Here is a 23,224-nt window from a genome sequence, read left to right as displayed (position 1 = left end):
AGGAGAACCCCCTTCCTTGGTAAGAAGACAGTTCTAGGACTGGGAGACACAACAGCAAGCTAACCAATTACGGTTCTGTCTGGGTCATGCGCTATCTGTAGCAAAAAGAGGCAAGATGGCAGATGCCCTGGGTTATTTTAATTAATTTAATCATGTGACTAATTGGTCTCTGCTGGGTTTCTGTGGTAACTGCTTCCTAAGTGCTGATGGGCAATTGTGTTAAATGTAGCTTGGAATCCGCACGTAGGGCGCAGTGCCTTTGGAGAGCTGGAGAGCAGAGCAGTGCAGCGCAGCTGCGCTCACGAGGAAGGTGCCCTGCTGGGCCACTGATTGTCTGACGGCGGAGGCTTACAGCTGCAGCATCCTCTGGAAACAGGCACTGCCTCCCTTTTCTAAAAGCCACAGCTTACCTACCTCCATGGGCGAGAACTCACTGTGGACACAGGAAAATGATCTGTGATCAAAGAATACTCAGGTTTGGCAAGGATTTGGGACTTAGGCGGAGAAGGGTATCTGTAATAAAGGGACAGTGGAATAGGGAAGAGGAGAGAAGGAAAATTAAGGCTACTCTTCTGTGAATAATACGCAGCCCCAGAAGCTATCATGTGTTATTCATAGCTGTCCAAATGATACTAATAAGCCATCCTTTTAAATGCCTTGTGGGGTTTATATTTTTTTTTCCTTCATTCTCTTACAATGCCATCTCCTCCTTGTCACCGAGAAGGTGCGTGGGAGAATGGGTGGGTGGATGGCCAGTTTTAGAGCACAGTCTACTTCAGACAGATGGAAGGAAAATGACTTCCAAATTTTCTCATGAAGTGGGATATGTTTGTATTTGTGCAATGCATTCTAGCACCTGTGCAGAGAAAAAAATGTAATCACAGATTTCCCTCAGAAGGGGATTTAAAAAAAAAAAAAAAAGGAAAACCATTAACTGCAGCACAAAGATGCTCCTGTACTTGATCAAACCTTTCCATCTGCAGTCCCAGGCAGACTCTCAGAACAATAGTTTCTTCCCACCCCACCCCCACCCTGAAGAACGGTCAATGCTGGGACTATTCTAGAAACTCAAGAGAAACTGCTTTCTGAGATCATTCCTGTGTCTATTGGAATGGTGGCATGAGTGATATTTTTTTTTCCTAGAGCAGGAGTGGGAGGCAGGAGCAGGGTGGTGTTGCTTTTCCTTGACAAACGGCACACTGACCCAAAGAAGCTATTCTGTGTCCTGTGTGTTCCAGACTTCTGCAAAGGGGCAGCTCCAGTACACTCCAGCCCTGCTTTCCCCTGCAGACGTGAAGCAACATCTTGGTAAATTAAGCTAAATTGGCTTCATCTAAAAATTTCACATTAGAGATGAGCATTCAACGGGCTGACAGTTTAAATTCTTTTAAGAGGTGGCAAGGAGTTCTGTTAAGTATTACAATGCATCCGACAGGACATCCAGGCAGCAAGCATTATTTAATCCAACATCTTGCTAAGACCGGGAGCTTCCCCACATCTGTTATGTCTCTGTAATGCAAATGGAAGAATCTGTCCATAACATCACCAGTTTTGTGACTTTAATGACATCCATTTTGAGAAGTATCTGTCTGTTCTCAGTATTGGACAAATTACTGAAAAATTGTGTCATTTGATTCTCAAGGTCTATATCCTGGAAGAAGCATTATTTCTGGCACTGAGGCAGAACTGTTCTCTCTCCTAATACTGCAAAGTTTATTACCGCATGCTGACTCTAAAAGCCTGTCTGGGGATATCAAGCAGTACCGGTCAAACCCCAGTCTTCCCGTACTGTCCCTTATGCTGACGGATTTACAGTTCACCTCCACCTGTTCCAAACCTCCATTCCAGGCTGCACAGGCCAGAAAACTATCCATCCTGTATCTCTGGTTTAAGGGAAGAACTCTAGTTTTCAGAACAATAGATGAGGAGCTGAGTTCGCCCATATCCAATCGCTCTTATGATTCTAAACCTGAATTCAAGAGGTCAATGAATGAATTTCAGAAAGTCCATGAACCCATGAAATAATCTGTAAAATTCTCTGTGTATGTTTATTTCCTAGAGAAAAGGTCCACTCTGAACTTTTCTTCAGATTATCCAAGAAGACCATGATTCAAACTAGAGGTTAAGAATCCCTGCCCCAGTTTTCTCTGCCGGTTTGTGCCCTACTCTCCTCCCACCTGTCTCTAATCTAGCTGTATCAAATTATTTAAATAGGAAAGCCTTAGCTATCATTTCTTTTTCAGCCTACTTTAAAACAGATTCAACCACCTATCAATAGATGAATGGATAAAGAAGATATTCCACACAATGGAATATTACTCAGCCATAAAAAATGAAATTTTAGGGGTGCCTGGGTGGCTCAGTCGGTTAAGCGTCCTACTTCGACTCAGGTCATGATCTCACAATTCACGAGTTCTAGCCCCGCGTCAGGCTCTGAGCTGACAGCTCAGAGCCTGGAGTCTGCTTCAAATTCTGCGTCTCCCTCTCTCCCTCCCCCACTCATGCTCTGATTCTCTCTCTCTCTCAATAAATAAATAAATAAATAAATAAATAAATAAATAAATTCTCTCTCTCTCAAAAATAAATAAACATTTTTTAAAAAATGAAATATTGCCATTTGCAACAATATGGATGGATCTTTTAGAGGGTATAATGCTAAGTGAAATCAGTCTGTCAGAGAAAGACAAATACCATATGATATCACTCATATAGAATTTAAGAAACAAAACAAACAAATTGAGGAAAAAAAAGAGACAAGGAAACAGACTCTTAAATATAGAGAAAAAACTGGTGGTTTCCAGAGGGGTGGGGGGTGGGGGGTGAAATAGGTGATGGGGATTAAGAGTCCACTTATGGTGAGGAGCACTGAGTAATGTATGGAATTGTTGAATCACTATATTGTACACCTGAAACTAACCTAACAATGTATGTTAAATACACTGAAATTAAAAAATAAAATAAAAATAAAAATAAGTACGGCACCTGGGTGGCTCAGTCAGTTAAGCATCCAGCTTCAGCTCAGGTCATGATCTTGTGGTTCTTGAGTTCAAGCCCCATGTGGGGCTCTGTGCTGACAGCTCAGACCCTGGAGCCTGCTTGGGAATATGTGTCTCCCTCTCTCTCTGTCCCTCCCCCACTCATGCTCTGTCTCTGTCTCTCAAAAATAAATATTTTTTAAAATGTTTAAAAAATAAAAATAAGCAAATTCAACCATTCTTTCTCCTTGATATCCAACTGGCCCCCCCAAACAAGTCCCCTGACATGGGCGAGGCCTGTGAAGGATAAGCCTTATGCCGGGACTAGCAGCACAGCTCTATGGAACAGGCCTGGGCATTGTCTCATTGACTGTGACATGGAGACCAGACCACACATGACAAGTCTTCTAACTCCTCACTGCCTTTGGCCCAAGGCTCAGAACTATAATGGAAAGCTGCTCGGGAGGCCACTTCTCCTTCTTTACTTCACTCCTCAGGCCCCTCCTCTGTGTCTGGTCTTCTTACGCGGCTCTCTTACCCATGCTCCTTCCCCATCAAGTCACTTCTGCCTTTCTTTCCTTCATTCTTACCTGATACAAGAGCTTGACACAGCACATTTAAAAATTTGAGCATTCCCTTTTACTGTCTGATCAATACTTTCATCACCCCCAGGACTCCATCAAGACAAACGCATACTTAACGAGCTAATTCTAAATGGGGCAGACATCGGCCATTTTAAGAGATAAATATGACTCCATTAACAGAGTCCACAATGAAAGTCCAGAAAAACTAATAGAAATACCTCAGTTTAACTTGATGAAACCACAGAGTTAAAATCAAGGAGAATCCAATGGGAAGACCTTAAAGGCCCTCCTATCCTGCCTTAATAATTACATTTAATACAAATCTATCTATTCATCCAGTATCTTCAAGCTGAGTTCTTACCCCATTAATGAGTCCCAACCAACAACTTTTTAATGAAATAAAACAGAAAAAAACAGAAATGCCAGAGTGCATCACATAGAAAAATAAGTATTGTTTCATGAAACTTTTAGTCGAGTTTTAAATGGATATGCCCCATTTTGCATCTTGTAAAGCCTAAACATTTTTCCTATTTTAATACTTCTGAGATCATGACACATTTTATAACTGTTGTCATCCAGGTTGCGGCTGTGATACAACTGCATGAAAATCTTCAGTTGACACTTTCTGGTAAAATCAAGAAAATGCCAGCATCGAAGTGATTGAGGTAATATGAAATAGGGTAAGAGGGTGTGTGTGGGTGTGTGTGGGGGTGTGTGTGTGTGTTCTAAATTACAAAGCAGAATGTATTTCTTTTTTTTTTTTTAATTTTTTTTAATGTTTTTATTTATTATTGAGACAGAGAGAGACAGAGCATGAATGGGGGAGGAGCAGAGAGAGAGGGAGACACAGAATCAGAAGCAGGCTCCAGGCTCTGAGCCATCAGCCCAGAGCCCGACGCGGGGCTCGAACTCACAGACTGTGAGATCGTGACCTGAGCCGAAGTCGGACGCTTAACCGACTGAGCCACCCAGGTGCCCCTAAAGCAGAATGTATTTCTTACTATGAGTTCCTGGTAGATAAAACGTTGAAAAGTAGCATCCTAAGCCCTTCTATGAAGTTTATATGTATACTTACTAAATACTAACATTCTAGTTGAAAAGAAGAGCAGTTTCTATGGCTTTTCAGGCAACTACCATTACAGTTCTCCTCTTGTTGACTTGAAAGGTCTCATGCTAGTCCCAGGACCTATGGTGTCTGCCCCTCACTAACTGTGTGGCCTCTGCAAGACTTTAAAGGCCCTTCGCTCCTATTCTCGGGCCACAGTTTTCTCATCTGTAAAAGGAGGATATTGGAGAAGGTTTCTCATATCACTTTCAGTTCGAACGGTCGAGGAAGTGTGCATATATGCATTCAACTCTTTACATGTCTGTCATGAGCGCTGTCTGCATATGCTCTGCTTCTCTGCCTCCATTCCCTCTTGTAAACTTTTTCCTAAATGCAACCTGAAGACAAAAGGATGTCAACAATCAATTTAAGTCATGGTATACGGTTTTAAGCATGCCTATAAAGTCTGTAATATTTTAAAACATTAAGGGGTGCCTTGTGGCTAAGTCAGTTAAGCGTCCCACTTTGGCTCAGGTCATGATCTCGTGGTTCGTGAGTTTGACCCCCACGTCGGGCTCATTGCTGACAGCTCAGAGACTGGAGCCCGCTTCAGATTCTGTGTCTTCCTCTCTCTCTCTCTCTCTCTCTCTCTCTGCCCCTCCCCCGCTGCCTCTCTGTCTCTCTCTTTCTCAAAATAAATAAATAAATAAACATTTTTAAGAAGTAAAAGAAAAAAATAAAATAAAATGTTAAAACATAATCCGGGCATTACAATAAGGATTATACATTTGTTTTCCGCTGCTCATTCCTGACTCAGATCCTATAAACTGCCTTGCCACCCTTTGCTTTGAATTTGCATTTCAGTCTGCCTCCTAGTATGTGTTCACTCATGCATAGAGCCTGGCCCCTGGGCTGGGGAAGTCACTCCATGGTCCCCAGTTCTCCTTATCCACATCTGTTCCAGCACGCCTCATACCATATCATTTGTTTACTTGTCTGTCTCCTCTATTCAACTGTGAGAGCCTCAGAGGCAGGGACCTCTCCTTATTTATCTTTGTATCCCCAGCCACAGAACAATGCCCAGCACGCTGTGGAGGCTGAATAAATGAGTAAGTGAATAAATGTGCAGCATGAAATTTCCATACAAGCACAGGAAAACTCACACACTCAGGCAGACATTCTTCTCAGCAGAAACCAGTTCTCAGATTTCTGTGCTCCATGGCACTCAGCCCTGAGACAGGTCCTAGCCTCTGAGGACCTAAGTGAGTTGCTGGTTCATTCACTGGTTGCACAGGACACAGACCTCCACCCTTCTCTCCGGCCTTTCACTTCTCCAGCCTATTTTAGTATCCTGGCCCAAGCCAAAGTGGTGGGGGTGACTGTCCCTGACCTGCTAGCAGTAGCTTCTGAAAGGAGCCGAGTGACAGACGGGGTTATTTCAGCCTCAGGACCCAAGGGCAAGATGGAAATAGCCAACTTCCTTCCCATCTCCCCCTAGGAGCAAGCTGGGCATTCCATGTGTGGAGAGTGGGAGGGCCCTGGGTGCTGGGCTGCCCAGGAGTGAGTGAGGCCTATCTCCCCACATCTCCTCCTGTGCACAGCTGGTTTACAGCAACACAGTGATGGCTACCACTTGCTGGAGCCCCTGTACAGCCCTGGAGAATACAGATGATAAGAGCTAACTGTAATAACCACTCCAATACAGTCTTTATTAAGTACATCATCCATGTCCCTACATCCATAAGGACAAAGAAACTGAGGTCCAAATCATCATTACCAACCCCTGACCAAGTATTTAACCAAATATCTAGACCCCAGGGATGTCTAACATCTTGCCGAATTACAATGTCATAAAGGATTACATTTAACTGATATTTATTAAGTGCTAAATGGCTGCATCAGAAATGTAAAGGAAGTGAGCAAAGGGGCTTGAATGACAAGGGGAGTTTCTGCCGGTGGAGGTATGGAGTGCTAACTTCAGCTCACCTCTTAAGTTTACTTTTGAGTACCGTAATTTTCTTCTCTTGTCACATTGAATATGAAACTCTGTAAGACATCTAAACTTTTCACCCAACTCTTCCTGAATTTCTATTTAATTCTGGTTGTCTTGATTTAGGCTTCAATAAATACACTGGCTCCATCTGTGGCACAGGGCTTGGGAATATACTTCTTCATAATTAATTCTCTGGGCACCTGCTTTTAATTCAGTCTTTAAGTCAAGTTTAATGCTCTGGAATTTGGGAAGCCAACTTTCATTTCTACTTACTAAGCAACTCAGGATACAGGAAAATGAAAAAGATATCATTGGTACAGGCTTTCTTTGGTGCCAATGGGCCATAAGATTGGGGATTCTTTCTTTTTTAATCAGTATCGACCTGAATATCAGGTCTGAAGTTCTGTTAGGTTTATAACGGTGGGGTCTGCTGCCTTCACATTTGATTCACAAAGTCCTCACACTACGATGTACTCTCGTACTCTCAATGGTGCCACTTGAACCAGAAATAGGAAGTTGTCAAACTAAATCACGGCCCTGGGATGCGAGTCTACCTTCTCTCTCTTGCCTTTACCTGATATAGTCTGCATCACCCTTTCCCTGGAGCGTGCCTCATCAGCTGTGTGGTGCGATACAAAGGGGGAAATGTTTTCCCAACCCAGAAACTCATCAACTTGAACCCTGAAGCATGACATCTGAATTCCTTACTGCAAGAGCAGGAGCTGCTCGCAACTGCTATCCACGATCATTAACAACCTGCTTGCATTTCCAGGCTGCCTCTGCGGATTAATATATGCACTATGTATTAAACCATCTGCCACGGAGTTTGACCCAGCCTTTCTCCGTGGTGGCCAACTGCAAAGGTTACCCCTGAGTGTTAAGAGGCAAGGTACACTTTCATTATATTTATCTTTACCAATTCTTTGGTTTTATTATTGGTTCTTCTGTCCCCATCAGTATACCTTTTCAGGCTCTTGTATCCCATATTTGTATAGCCTGGAGTCTAATGAAAATATATTTAATCCTCTATGTCAACTCTTTCAAAGTTCAGCATTAGCCTTTTATAAAAATCAGGTTAAAGAAGGATGAACTACACATTTCCTGTGAAGATGGGACAAAGCTTACTGTTTGACATGTCTTTGTCCATTTAAAGAACTATCTGTAATGCAAACGTCTAAAAACGCTATTTTTTTTAGTCTAGGCAAGGAACACAATGGAGACCCCTTCACACCAGACCAAGTCCCCCTCTCTGGGGATGCTGAGAGGAAGCCTGTATCAGGGAGTATAAGGATTGAAACTTTTTGTCCCCTGTGCTAGCTGACAGCTCAGTGAATGGAATTGCATCTGATGTCAGGTTACCTCATTATATTCATATATTTGTAGAGCAGGGTTTGGTTTTTTTTGGGGGGGTGGTAAAGGGGACAGGTGGGAGGAGGTAATCCCTGTGGTTTTTCAAATGAAAGCAACTTAGAAAAAGTAGCAAACTTCCTCTCCTTCCTGTCATCTACTTCCAAACAAGCAATCAGTATATTAAGTGACACTACTCCTAATATAAACCCCTGGGACAGGATGCTATTAATTTATGTATACCCTGAGGAATATCATCCACTCCTTACCCAGGTTCTTAATCCAAGGCAAGACTTTATTCCTTGCCTTCAGTTATTTATTTTCCTCGAGGGTCTCTTTGGAGGGAGTCAGCCAAACTCTAAGTAAATTACTTGGATTTCTGAAAATCCAAACAACTTACCTTACGTTTTGCAAGGTTATATTTGGTCATGTTTTTAAGGTTTATATTGAATGCTAACTCAAGGCACAAGTACTGTTTTGTTTTGCTTTGCTTTTTTCTTAGAGGAAGCTTCTCAAATGGGGACCCTGTAAACTTTGCACTGTTGTGTTATTTTCTGGAGCCTGACTTTTCTCCAAATTATGATAATGGCGGCCCACCAATCTAAAATCCCAAGACTTTGGGGGCATCTGAGTGGCTCAGTCGGTTGAGCATCGGACTGCAGCTCAGGTTATGATTTCTTGGTCCACCCCACATCAGGTTCGCCACTGTCAGCACAGAGCCCACTTTGGATCCTCTGTCCCCCCACTCTCTCTCTCTGCCCCTCCCCCACTCATGCTCTCTCAAAAATAAACATGAAAAAATAATAAAATTAAAAAATTAAATCCTGAGGCTTTCTATGGAAGTGCATGTGTGTGTCCTTGCACGTGTACAGGAACATCCTTGAAGGAACATCAGAAGTACTGTGGGGGGGAGGGGGTGGTGCACCCTTAGAAAAGGCTGGAGGCCTTCGTACCAGAATGATTCCCCAGCTTCGGGGATGCTTACCATTTTTAATAGTACTGGTGGCAACATCATGCTTTACTTCCGTCACATGTCTTGGGCCTTCTGATTTACGGTGCTTAAGCCTTTCAGATTTGCTTCAGCTCATTTTCTTTAGAAAGTCAAGTCACCATTTAAGTCGCACCTAATCCCCATAAAAGCTGCTGAACCTCAAAAACACAGGGCAGGGAAGCCACACCCAACCCTCCACACCCCCCATCTCTGTCTTACACTGCTTTCTAATCTCCATAGAGCACAGCCCCTGATAGCCAGTGGACATAAGCACGCTTTGTGTTTTCACTGTCTTTGGTTGCTCTCTGAGATGTCATCTGTGTGTCCTCTCCATTCCCCACTGGTCTTTAACATGTCTTCCGAGTTGCCAGAGACAGATTTTTCACTTTTCTAAAGGATGCCTTTTTAGTACTAATAAAACTTTCATACTTGTCTGCTTAATCACGCCAGCTTTACTGTCCCCTTTTTACTTTTTTGTTTTTGGCTCAGAGGTATATGAACCATCTGTGCCTCTAAAACAGTTTGCTTAAATAGCCTCCAGGCAGATTTTATGGTTTTTAAGTTTTTTACTTTAACCTTCAGCCTGCTGTTAGCCATTTTCATCACAGTTTTAAAATCAGCCTCTTTTGGAAACGACTGTCACTAAATGTGGTTTTTTAGAAGTTACTGGAACTGGAGAGGGGGCCATTGACTCCAGCTGAACTGAGTCGTGGTTCTCATTCACAGTCATCTGAGGCGGGTGCAGGTATGGTTAGCCTCGGGAAGGGTCACCTCCTCTATTTGGCATCCTGAAGAGTGATGCTGACACCTTTCATTTCAAATACCATGTCCCCATCACCCAGTTAAGACCCAGGAAAATAAAATCTGAACTACTTACCTGCCTATTTATTTATCACCACATTTCTACAGAGTTGTCATCATGATCCTAGGCATTAAATGAGATACAAGGCTGAAACAAAGAATACAAAGAAAGGGAGGAGAATTCTTTCCTTTCCTGCCACACCATTGTGCCGTGAGAACTGCCCTCTGTCATTGTGCCAGCAGACATGCTGTTCTGTTTCCATTTTATCACAGTTGTCTAGTCTGGGGACCTGAGTGTCAATAAGCATTCTCCTGTCCTGAGATGTATCACCCAAACTTCCTGTCTACCCTTGCATGAATGTTAACATAGCTCTATAGTTCTCTCTATATATAGTAAAACCACATCTCTTCCCACACCTAAAGGGAGATGAGGGGAAGGATGTTCCCTTTCTGTGGTTCTTTCCATCCAAAAAATGACTTACCCCTTTATTGTCAATTATCCGATGAAATTTGTCAGACATTAATTATTTTCCTCTCTCAAATCAGAGTATTTTCACCCCATCTTTTCTCTGTTGTTATTGTTACTTTTCTTATACATCTGATAATAAAAACACTTAGGGTCTTACAGTTATTATTTTTATTATTGTTTACTCATTTACAAAATGCTTCTACCTTCAGGAGTTACAAGCTGTCAGTATACTCCCTGAAATAAATTAGGAATACTGTGCTAGCTCTACAGTCCATGAAGCGGAGTGAAAAGTCAGGGAAGGCAGAAGTCAGTAAGCAAGCAACAAATCCCCAAGGGTTGGTAGAATGAATGAATGAATGAATGAATATACAAATGATAAATGGCATTATTGATACAGGGAATATTTGTTTGTTTTCTTGTTTATAGGTAAAGTTCCATTCCATCAAAAGGATTTGAAGTTAGCGAAGTAGCAAATCAGGGCCAGGATTCAAACTCATGCTGCTGTGCCCTCATCCCAGTAAGCTCTTCCCTCCCTGTTTCCCCGCCTTCCTATCTCAGCATCTTTCAGATTTCAGTTCAAGCACTACCTCCTCAGGGAAGCTTCCAGATCTCCTGACTAATCAAATCTCCCCTTTAGAGGCTCTCACAGCACTATGCCAACACTATCACAGCATTTGCCACAACAGAAATTTCACATTTGTGTTATTATGTAAATCAATGTCTGCCTTCCTCTGAGCCGTAAACTTCATGAGGGCAGGAACCAGGTTCTTGTTGTCACCTATTAGAACTCCAATGACTAGCACAGCGCCTGCCACATAGTAGCTGCTCAAGAAATATTTAATAAAGAGACAAATTAGTAACTTGAAAGTTGTAGCCTTCAAGCTCTCTCATCCTCAGCTACCTGACTTTGACAGATTCAACCTCAGACTAAATCACAATTTGTTTGAATACTCCCCACTCCCTTCTGTTTGCCAGGCACAGTTTTCAGCCACAGAGAAAGCTTAAATATATGGGTGGGCAGGCTAACTCCTGATGAGTAACAGTGGCCTCATGCAGTCTCAGATATCTGCCTTCCCATATCTAGTATGGTCCTTGGCCAGCATCTCCCAGGTAACTCACACTAATGAAACTACTTACTGTGCTCTCTGCTGCTCTAAATACACCATTGTTCCTCTTCATAAATAAGCTTATCTTAACAGATAACCACAATCCCTTTCTCTTAGTTCTATGTAATCACACATTCTTTGGAGTCCAAAAAGAATAGAAAAAGTCAGCACTTTGGTCCTAGTACTAAAGTCAACATCCTAATAATCAGGTTTTCCCAGCAGCTGGTCCTAGATTAGAAGTAGTTCATCTAAGTGTCCTATGATGAATGTTAACTGCATTTTTATCTCTCAATCCGTAGTTGGATTTCGGATTCCTTCTTCCACATGATAAGAGTAGATGGGCATGACCTATTCATTATGTACAGAATGTAACCTCATGACATAATTTCATGAGATCATTTCTCCTTCTCTCTTGTGGACATCTGCTGGCACCTACCATCACCCATCATTCTGACCCATTCCCTCTTTTAACAGCTTCCAGATTTTCATTCTGGTAGCTACCCTTCCCCATGCAGCCTCCCATGGCCTTTAGAGGAAAATGAGACTAACTCTAACATCAGAGAAAAGCCCTGACTGGCTCAAGATAATCCAGAATATCCATTGCTCTGGTCATAGTCTCAGTCCAGGCATGCGCATGTGACCTAAGCATAAACAACGAGTGTGAATTTCAAGACTCTTGCTTGGAATGAATGCTAGGACACAGGCACTCTGTCTTCGACTAGATATGAAAAAGGAAACAATATAGGCCGGATTGCTGCTGGCAGCCATTCCATGACCTCTGGGGAGCTTGCCTCAGAGGATAGCCAACACTCCATATACAAAAGTACAAAGACAGAAACAAATGAATGATCCTGCACTACAGGATCAACCTATCTGAGGCATCTGATTTGAATTCCACCAGATAAAAGATGTCTTTTATTGTCTCAACCAGTTTGAGTTGGGTCTTCTGTTACTTGCATTAAAAATCCTGGTACATCCTATAAGTATCACCAAATTAGGTCTACTCTTAGAATAAAACACTTCAAAACACTTCCTTTACCCAAAGATGGTCCCTTCAAAGTTACCATCACCTTTCCTTCACACTACTACTTTTTTTTTTAAGTTTATTTATTTTGAGAGAGACAGAGCCAGCACGCATGGGGGAGGGGCAGCAAGAGAGGGAGAGAGAGAATCGCAAGCAGACTCTGTGCTAGGGGCTCGAACCTATGAAGCCATGAGATCATGACCTGAGCCGAAACCGAGAGTCAGACGCTTAACCAACTGAACCACCCAGGCCCCCCTTCTTCACACTACTTCTAATGAGGGTGTGGATACCTGTGGATGCCATAGGTCTGTGACCAAGCCTTGGTTTCTACTCTATAGAAAAAAAGTCTCTGTGTCAGAACATTTAACCAACAATATCCATCCTTGATTCATTTCTTCCCACACTTTAAAAAAAAAAAAAAGAAAGAAAGAAAGAAAGAAAGAAAGAAAGAAAGAAAGAAAGAAAGAAAGAAAGAAAGAAAGCCCTAAACTGGTTCAATACACTTTTTGCTACTGGGAAATGTTTCATAACTCCTAGTGAATAATTCAGTGAATATGACACTTCTAGTTTTCTGTTGCCAGACACACCCAGCTTCATGGGAATGCTATTGCTTTCCTACTCTCCAAATTCTCTCTACATCCAGAATCTTAAATGTATTACTTCCTTAACAGAGATCCAATCAACAGTGAAGATTAGATCATGTCACACATCCTGCTCAACACCTTCCAACAGCTGCTATCAAACTTAGAATAAAATCCAAACTAGTACCTCTGAGCCCTACATGATCTGGCCCCTAACCACCTTGACCGTTCAACTCTAGACAATATGGCCTTCTTGCTGCTGTTCAAAAACACCAAGCCTGTTCCCTTCCTTTCACTTGCTCCCCCTCCTCTCCAAAACTATCTGCGTCAAGCTCTTCTCGTGACAGCCCTATCACTCCATTCTGTCCCTACCCACACATCACCTCCTCAAGGATGTCTTCTGTAACCACTAGATGTAAAACAGCACCCCGTCACTATCCATCTCCTCACCCTGCTTTTTCTTCATAGCATTTGTCACTCACAACCTGAAATTCTGTTACAGACATACATATTCTTAACTGGTATATTATCTATCTCCCTTAGAGAACAGAATGTAAGTTCCTTTAAGGCAAGGACTTTTCTCTTGTTTAATAATGTATCCACCAAACCCAAAAGAGTGCCTAGCACATTATAGAGACTCAGTATATCCTTTTTTTTTTTAAATAAGTGGATGGATTGGGGCACCTGGGTGGCTCAGTCAGTTGAGCGACCAACTTCAGCTCAGGTCATGATCTCACAGTTTGTGAGCTTGAGACCCACGTTGGGCTCTGTGCTGACAGCTCAGAGCCTGGAGCCTGCTTTGGATTCTGTGTCTCCCTCTCTCTCTGCCCCTCTCCCACTCATGCTCTGTCTCTCTCTGTCTCAGAAATAAATTTTAAAAAATTAAAATAAAATAAAATAAAATAATAAAAATAAAATAAGTGGATGAATAAATAACAATTTTTTTTTTTAATATTGGCTAAAAGCAAACAAAAAAAGCAACACAGAGGCACTTGTCTCCTGCTAGGCAAATCCCTCTTGTCTTTAAGTATTTGCCCAGGTTCCCCCCTACCTTTTTTCTTTTTTCTTTTTTTAAATTAAAATATACTTGACACACAATATTATATTTCAGGTGTCCAACATAGAGATTCAACATTTATATACATTATGCAATGATCACCATAAGTCTAGTTAGCACCTGTCACCATACAAAGTTATTACAATATTATCGATATATTCTCTATGCTATAATTTACATCCCTGTGACTTAATTGTATAACTGGAAGTTTGTACTTCTTAATCCCCTTCACCTATTTTGCCCATCCCTACCCGCCCCCCGATCCATCACCAGTTTGTTCTCTGTATTTTTTTCTAAGTATAGTTGACACACAATGTTAGTTTTGAGTATTTCTTTTAAGTGTAGTTGACACACAATGTTAGCTTGGGTAGCAACTCTACAAGTCTATATCTATACCTTTATCGGACGTACAACACAGGGATTCCACAAGTTTACACCTTTATGCTCTGCTCACCACAAGTGTAGCTACCATCCCTCACCATACAACACTATTACAATACCATTGACTATATTCCCTATGCTGTACCTCTTATCCAATCCGTAACTGGAAGACTGTATCTCCCACTCCCCTTCACCCATTTTGCCCATCCCTCAACCCCTCTCCCCTCTGGAAACCATCAGTTTGTTCTCTGCATGTATAGGCCTGATTCCACTTTTTGTTTGTTTATTCATTTGTTTTTTAGATTCCACAGATAAATGAAATCATATGGTATTTGTCTTTCTCTGTCTGACTTGTTTCACTCGGCATAATACCCTCTAGGCCCTTCTGTGTTGTCACAAATGTCTATTTGCCCAGCTTTATCTTACCTACCCCTGGGTCTCTGTGTCCTTAAGTCCTTTGACAGCAGCAATTTAAATTTCTCCAACTTATAAAAAATTTAATCCTACAGATGATCACAGAAAGTATCAGGGCCTTCAAAGATTGGTCTTATAACAAAGAATTAGATGTGCAGTCTTAGAACTGCTCACCCTATTTAAGATAATATTAATTTATTCTATCAAAACAGATTATAAGATAATATATCACTTATTTGGATCCATGTAGAAATCACCACTTGATCCTAGAATGTTTGGCAAATGACCTGTGAAGCTGGCTGGCAATGGTCACACCTCAAAATTCCTATTACCCGCGGAATCCCCAAAATACACTTAGTGGGGTAGTATCCAGTTCTCATAATGCTAATTAGCTAATCAAGAAAGTAAAACAATAAGAAAGCTTAAATTTGTATGACAAAAAGCAGATGCAAATCTTTGATTTATGTTATAAATTCTACTATCTCTGTGGGAAAAAAAATAATCATTTCAAAGTCAAAGCAGTTGTTTTTCTACAATCAAACGTAGTTAAATACTTTTAAATTCATTTTAACATATTTATGAAGGAGTTCTCCTACATGTCTCCAAAGCCCTCTCATAAATCAGTGTAATGTTTCCAAGGCACATTTCGAAGTAAAAAATTCCTATCTACTAACTATATTTTCTTCTATTAGAAGATGAATTAAGCAGAAAATACATTAATGTCTGAATTTATAATAGGAGTGGTTAACCCTTAGCCATAGCAAACTAATGAGGAATATTTTACCATGGAAGGATTAATCAGGGCTCTCCAACGCTATGTAATTTGACATTCTGAGGACTTAATCATGAATGGATTTTATTCCCCTATTTACTTTTCATCATGGGGATACCTTACAAAGACACTACATGTTAGAATAATATAATTCTGGAGCTTAATCTTATTACTTAAAAAAAATGTCATTTACATAATATTCCATAGGTTTTAAAAATAGTCCTTCCAGGGGTGCCTGAGTGGCTCAGTCAGTTAAACGTCCGACTTCAGCTCAGGTCATGATCTCATGGTTTGTGAGTTTGAGCCCCGCATCGGGCTCTCTGCTGACAGCTCGGAGCCTGGAGCCTGCTTCGGATTCTGTGTCTTCCTCTCTCTGCCCTCCCTCCCTTGGTCACAGTCTGTCTCTCTCTCCCTCTCTCTCAAAAATAAATAAACATTAAAAAAAAATAGTCCTTACAGAAGAAGCACTCTACAATTATATCATCTGAGTTAAATGCAGCTCAAACATTAAGGAAAATATTAATATACAAGCAGTAAGCCTTAGAGCCTGGATCTGGCTAACCCTCTGGTAGCAATGAAACAACAGCACAAATTCTGGGAGGTTGTGATTACTGGACATTGGCTTCCATCCCCAGCCATTGATTATCTCTTTCTTTGTTAAAGACTACAGGAGTTTCATTTAACCAGAGTGTTCAGTAAATTGCAGCAGAGTTCAAGCATCTTTTATGGATTCATTAAACCATTGATCTGCCTTCTTGTGCTTGTAGTAGTGCCCAGTGCTGGCCCATGGCCTGCATTTACGGAGAATGCAATAGATTGACGTTTGTAACCTCCGAAGGCAGTCTGTCAGTAGACATTAGATTCTGCTGTGTGCATGGCCACCCTGAGAGTGGATTGTAACGTAGGGAATTTCCAATTCTCTGCCTGAACTGCTGGGGCAGAAATTAACCGGCCATCTACAACAAGCTTTTCTTTACTCCATTCTAATCTGTGATAGAATGAACAAAGAGCTCAAGGAACAGATAATTACACATGGCTTGCCCAGTTCACACTTTTGCTTATGCGTACAGAAGCTATCCAGAGGTACCAAGACGGGAGAGAAATAAAAATAACAACAGCCTGCATCTCTTGCATATGGCCGTCTTGAGTGTACTAGGTTTTGTGACCAGACTTTGCAAAAGCGTATGAGAAAAATCCTGAATTCAACGTACTACCTTAACATTTTTTTTTAACGTTTATTCATTTTTGAGAGACAGAGACAGAGCATGAGCAGCGAAGGGGCAGAGAGAGGGAGACACAGAATCCGAAGCAGGCTCCAGGCTCTGAGCTGTCAGCACAGAGCCCGACGCAGGGCTCAAATCACGAACTGCGAGATCATGACCTGAGCCAAAGTCAGACGCTCGACTGACCGAGCCACGCAGGCGCCCCACAGTCTTTTTTTTTTTTTTTTTTTTTTTTAAGTAGGCTTTTCACCTAGTGTGGAGTCCAACATGGGGCCCAAACTCATGACTCTGATCAAGACTGAGATCAAGAGTTGTACACAACCGACTGAGCCACCTAGGTGCCCCAATGGATAGTTAACATTTTTAACAAGGCATCTGAATTAACAGCATAACTACAATCCCAGGAAATGCATAATCATTCTTTCTTGGTTTCTCTGGATAGTGCACTAAGAACTCTTAGAAACTTCTCCCTCCTGTGGTCTTTATTAATAAGGTCTCATGACACCTTCCTTTTAAAATCTGGCACAAAGAGTGCTGGATGTAGCTTACAATGGGAGAAGCATATCAAAATGACCCATTAGATAATTCTTTTTTTTTTTTTTTTTTTTCAACGTTTTTTATTTATTTTTGGGACAGAGAGAGACAGAGCATGAACGGGGGTGGGGCAGAGAGAGAGGGAGACACAGAATCGGAAGCAGGCTCCAGGCTCCGAGCCATCGGCCCAGAGCCTGACGCGGGGCTCGAACTCACGGACCGCGAGATCGTGACCTGGCTGAAGTCGGACGCTTAACCGACTGCGCCACCCAGGCGCCCCAGATAATTCTTTAAATGCCTGTTCTCTGATAAACCTGAACACGGCTAGCAGCAAGGTGAGAAAGTTGGCAATACAAGTGACTGGATCGATAAGGAGAAAGCATATCCCAAATAACTAGAACTCTTCCCGATCATTTGTTTCCTGAACTGCCCACTGTCCAACCAGACAGCCGGACTATGAACTCAAAGCACACGCATTCATCACCCTGCAGCCGCAGTCACCAGAACACAATGTAGCTGATGCAATCTGACACTGTGGTTAATGTTAAAAGAGAGCGTGCCTTTGAGATGGATTGGATAATTACCGGTGGTTCAGATGAGAAAAACTTGATTTAAGTGTATAGCATTAGCTATCACTAGAAGGTTGGCGAGACACTGACTGTGTCTGAAAATCAACATTCAAGCATATGTCAATAGCCCTGTGTATTGATCCCTGGGTGATCAGATTCAGATCTATAACGCGCCCCCCCCCCCCCGCTTCTTCCTTCTGTTCATTGAAACCAAATGTTGAACAAAGATTGGGGCTTGAAGCTATTTGGAGTTTTAATCATCTCTTCATATTTCGTCTACAATATTCTGAAATGTTATTCAGAAGTTGACATCCATTCTGGATAATAGATCAGAACTATTCCTCTGTTTTCCCCACAACCTCCAAAATGTAGCCCATTAAAAACTAGAAGAGAGTGCTATTCCTTTCAATAGAAACTCACTTGTCCCATTCTGTTTGTGTTCCAGGTATCCCTTAAACCAGCATTTCTCAAGGGGTGTTCAAGTGTTCTGATAAACATGAAGATCAAACGCCTCTCCCCAAGGCTTCTGATGGCTTCCTAGGGCACTGTGTCCCACCCAGCCTGCAGAAGCTCTGCCCTGGACCCGTTTCTGGGTTTCTTCTAAGAGCCCAGGCTTCACTGTACTTTGACCTACGTCTAACTTGGCTGGTCAGAATTCTCCTGCTGGAACCCCAAAGGGCCAACACCTTCCCCCTCCTCTGTTATACCCTTTTCATAGGTTCTCACTTATAGCAGCTCATCAATATTCCATTCCATATTTCAAAATACCAGAGAACAAGAAAACAGTTGGGTTTGTTGTTCTTTGCCTAGAGCTTTCTGAGGTACACCCCTGTTTGCCATGACCGAAAGGGGAACTCAGCCACTGGCCTGCAGACCAAAGTCCTACTCTACATGCAGTAGGCGGCCACTCTACATGCAGGCAGTGGACAACAGGATTGTGGCACAGTTCCAGCAGACACGGCAGAACCAAAGCAATCATTCCAAAGGTTCACTGGCTCCCCTAAAAACAAGGTGAATCTGTAAGAAAAAAACCCTGGTCCTCCTTTGGCACATTTACTTGTCGATCAAGAATATTCGCAAGCACCTGACAAAAGCACGTCTGTGGCCTGAGCTTCAGGCAGTCAGAGAACATTAATTACAAATAATTTCTTAATGTCCTTCCCCAAACCCTCATGAATGATAGCCATTTTGCAAATTAAATCCTGCCGGTGCTTAAAGGGAACAAAGGAGACAGGTTAATCAGTAGATGATCAGGGCAACTGTTCCACATTTCTTCTGCACTAGTAGGTTCGATAATTAAGTCTGAAACAGAATCTTTTCCAAGATATCTTTATGTTTAATAAAAATACCAATACAGCAGCCTCCCTTATCTATGGTTCACTTTCCATAGTTTCAGTTATTCATAGCACACTGTGGACTGGAAGCAGATGATCTTCCTGATTTATCGTCAGAAGACCAGTAGGACCCTAATGCTACATGACAATGCCTACATCTCACAGCATCACCAGAAGAAAGGTCAGTACAGTAGAGATATTTTGAGAGTGAATCCACATTCACAAAAGTTTTATTACAGTATGTTGTTATAACTGTTCTATTTCATTACTAGTTATTATTGTTAATCTCTTACTGTGTCTAATTTATAAATTAAACTTTACCACAGGTATGTATATATAGGTAAAAACATAGTATATATAGGGTTTGGTACTATCCATGGTTTCAATCATCCACTGGGGGTCTGGGAAGGTATTCCTCCTGGGGGTAGGGGGGCTATTGTAGTCTAAATAAAATGTAACTTCAAATAATATGATGGTACATGCTAATTAGTGATGGGTTTTCCAAAAGAGATCTCTTCTAAGAAGAGATTGCTGTGAATTCAGGGAAATCATTTGAAAGTGAAATAAATGCTTTATTATGCAATATTCCTCTCATTAAATGCTTATTATTATCATGATTGTTAGCAATTTAATGACATCATTTGCAAAATGTTGTTTCTGTCTATATAATCTTTTTACTTTTAATGCATCCTTATTATCTCTTATTTACACAGCTTTCTTCCCACTGAGATCTGTTGGGGAATAGCAACGTTATGATATTGAAGAAGTATTTCCATCTATTCTTGTTTCAAGTTATGGAAAAACTAGAACAAGGAGGCAAAACTTTGGTGTTTTTAGCAAATTGTGCCTGTTACTAAAGTATCACTGTCAGGAATCCATAAAGAACACTATAAATTTCGGATCTTAACAAAGAAAGAAAATAATCATTTACACTGCCTGCATTGGCCATTTGTCTTGAGTTTTCATCTCCTGCTTGATTTATCTCCTAATGGACGTGAGTTTAGACAGTAAGATATTTCCCAAGCAGAAGGAAAAAGACCAAACACGGGCTATTTGAAAATGACTATATTTGTGGTCTTGTTTATTATTCTCGTTTTTAAAGGGATCATGATTATAAGGCATTACTCCCTTAGGAAAGAATATTTTTAAATGTCCGTTATTGTGCAAAGTAAAACTGGTATTTGCTAGACAAAACCCTTCAGCATCCCTTGCAAAACTACTAAGACACCTCTGCAACTTTCCAACTCCTGGGAGAATCACTAGGCTAGAAATGTTCTCAAGTCCTTCTCTACTCGTGGCCTCAAAAAGGGGCTGGGAAAAGAGCAAGCTCTTAGTTCCCTGAAAAGTCTCTAGTGCATCAAGTAATGAGATTGACATACCATTGTTCAGCCAATGCCCATAGACTACAAAGGTATTTTTCTTACCCACTGTTTCAAAACCTTTTGAGCCAGCAATTGAGACTGTTGGGGATAAGGATTCTACAAAATATAATTATGGATTAACACTATCACTTCTCAGAGCCAACACCCTGGAATGTATAAGCTAGTAGTTAGGCTCCTTAAACGAACACAGCTGTGACTCACAATCCCCTCTTAACAGAAACATTTCGAAGAAAGCCTACATAAGTGTGGCAATCCACACAACTCTTCAAATAAAATTTTAAGTTCGGTTTGAAAATATAAACTACGTGACATAAAGGGTTAACTTGGCTTCAGTCTACCCCACCTTCCTTTCTAGGGCCAGAGTTTTGTGAGAGACAGATGTGACATTCTTAACCTACTCCATCAAAAAGACGTAGAGACCCAAAGAGAAAGGAAGGGTGGAGGAGCAAATGAAATTTAAAGAGCCAATTTTCAGTGGGCCTTCATTTTGAGAGTTGGGCTATTTTTGTGCTTGTTTTTAGCAGCGAATCAATTCCTGCCTCCATACCCAAGCATTTGTGAAGAGGAGAGCAGGGGAGCCACAGGCACAGCTGTCCAATTTACATTCACAAATGCAGGTGCTGCTCAGACACAAAACAGAGGTCAGCTGAATACTGCTCCTAATTAGCTACCTTTTCTACTAGGATTTTTCTTTGTAAAGTTATGCATGCAATTTGGGTTCAACTTAGAGGCCATTTTTAGATCCCAGCATGCTATCCACCAAGAAGCGGGATGTCATTATAAAGCATAATTTACAGCATAGTTAACTTTACATGTTTTTTTAAACCTACATTATATCTAAGGCAAATTTCTCTTCTACACACATATTATTCACACTGCTTTCCATCCACTTCTGAATATTTAAAATTTAGTGTAGAATTCAGCCAGAAAATCTTCTATGTCAGAATGGGAAGAATTTTGCCATTTTTCTAAGATTAAGAAAGTCCACAATTTTAATAATGAGGACTAAAGACTCTGTTAAATGACACAAGAAAAGAAGTAGCTATTTGCTATTTTCTTCAGTGAGGAACACCCTGGGGCTTATTCTTAGAAATGGCAGGATGGAGACTGGTATCGAATACAATCCATTAGGAAACCCAAGCCCTAAATGAAATGACCACAAAATCCTATCAGTTAACAGAAATGCAGCAGCTGTACATGTTTATTGTAATACAATAGGATATTGTTGCAGAGATAACACTCTTAAAATTAAAAAAAAAAAAAGGAATCCAGCAAGCAATGTGACCAGTCTATTCCCCTATTTGAAAAATGAGAAGGTATAGGGTGGCAGAGCTTTGGAATATATAAATAAGCACAAAGATCACAGAGAAGACAGGTATTGTATATACACTAATGGGCTGCTGGGATCAGCTGTCAAAGTCACTGGCTAAACTTCAAGCCACTGTGACTCCCAGCTTTTGCAGAATGTTCAAAGACCTACCCCAATAACTCCCTGCAGGAAGTGAAAGGTAATGGTCCCCCTCCCCCTGCTGATTTCACCTGCTGTAAGTATTCCAAATACTAATTCTTATCTCGGCTCCCAGTTATCCATATTTTTAAAACAGTATGCTACGGAAGTTTAAATTCAGTTTGACCTTAAACTTTATAACGATGGAATATTACATGTTATTTTTTAATAACATAAATTTTTATATATGGTATTATATGTACAAATTTGGTATTCTGGGCTATTTTAAAGGCTTACTAAAGCAAAACAGCTTTGCAAAATGTAACATGTATCGCCAGAATTGTGACAAATTCATCTTGCTTGATTTTGCTCGCTACAGGCGGTCCATCAAGATCCAGACCCATAATCCTTCAGAATCATAGAAAGACAAAAAATCCTGTTCTCTAGCCATCTTCTGGGATGGAGTGCAAAGTATTTTGTTGTGGTAAGTAGGGCTTTGAAGATGAAAGCACTGGGTCCACTCCTGTGATTGTTACCCCAGTGCTCAGCGCTCAGAACAGGAGCCCCAGGGTCTCAGAGATCATTTTAATCCTCCTATATTAAAACAAAACGTGTCTCATGCAAGGCTCTAGCCACCCTCCTCTGGAGTCTCACTGGCCCCTCCCAAGGGAAAATGAACTCGACTGTTGACTGTCCCAAAAGAATTCCAAACAATTTCCTTACTTGCCTCCCTGTTCCAGTGAAGATTATGAGCCTAATTCTTAGAGACTGCTACTAAAATTCCACCCCGCTGAATCCTGCAGCCTAATTCTTTCAGCATTATGTTTTTTGGCAGAATGATGTGACCCAAATTTGCAGGAGATAATTTGCTGCAACGGTGCTTCTTGCAATTCAGTGAACCCAAGATTAGCATTTCAGGATTGCAAATATCAGACTTAAAAAAATAATAATTGTTTGCTTCAAGAAAAGACAGATCGTGATCTTGTATTATGGAAATGGAAATGCTTAGAAAAAAGTGGACAATTTTATGAATTAAGGTAGCCTTACAGATCAATGAAAAATAATCAAGAACTAGCAATTGACTTCAGTAATTGGTGGCGAAATGCTACAGCGGTTCTTTAAAGATTAAGAAACTAGCTGTGTGTGTATGTGTGTGTGAGATTGTAAAAACATGCATTCCACTTCTCATCAATGG

General features: G+C 41.2%; 1 protein-coding gene across 2 annotated transcripts in view; it reads right to left on the bottom strand.

Moving 5' to 3' along the window:
• Window positions 1–23,224, bottom strand: part of SOBP (sine oculis binding protein homolog) — a 165,224-nt gene that overhangs the window by 98,403 nt on the left and 43,597 nt on the right. The gene's annotated exons all lie outside the window — the stretch shown is intronic.

The sequence above is a fragment of the Neofelis nebulosa genome, chromosome 6 (assembly GCF_028018385.1).
Source record: "Neofelis nebulosa isolate mNeoNeb1 chromosome 6, mNeoNeb1.pri, whole genome shotgun sequence".
Classification (NCBI taxonomy): domain Eukaryota; kingdom Metazoa; phylum Chordata; class Mammalia; order Carnivora; family Felidae; genus Neofelis; species Neofelis nebulosa.
This window is presented reverse-complemented; position numbering and strand designations above follow the sequence as displayed.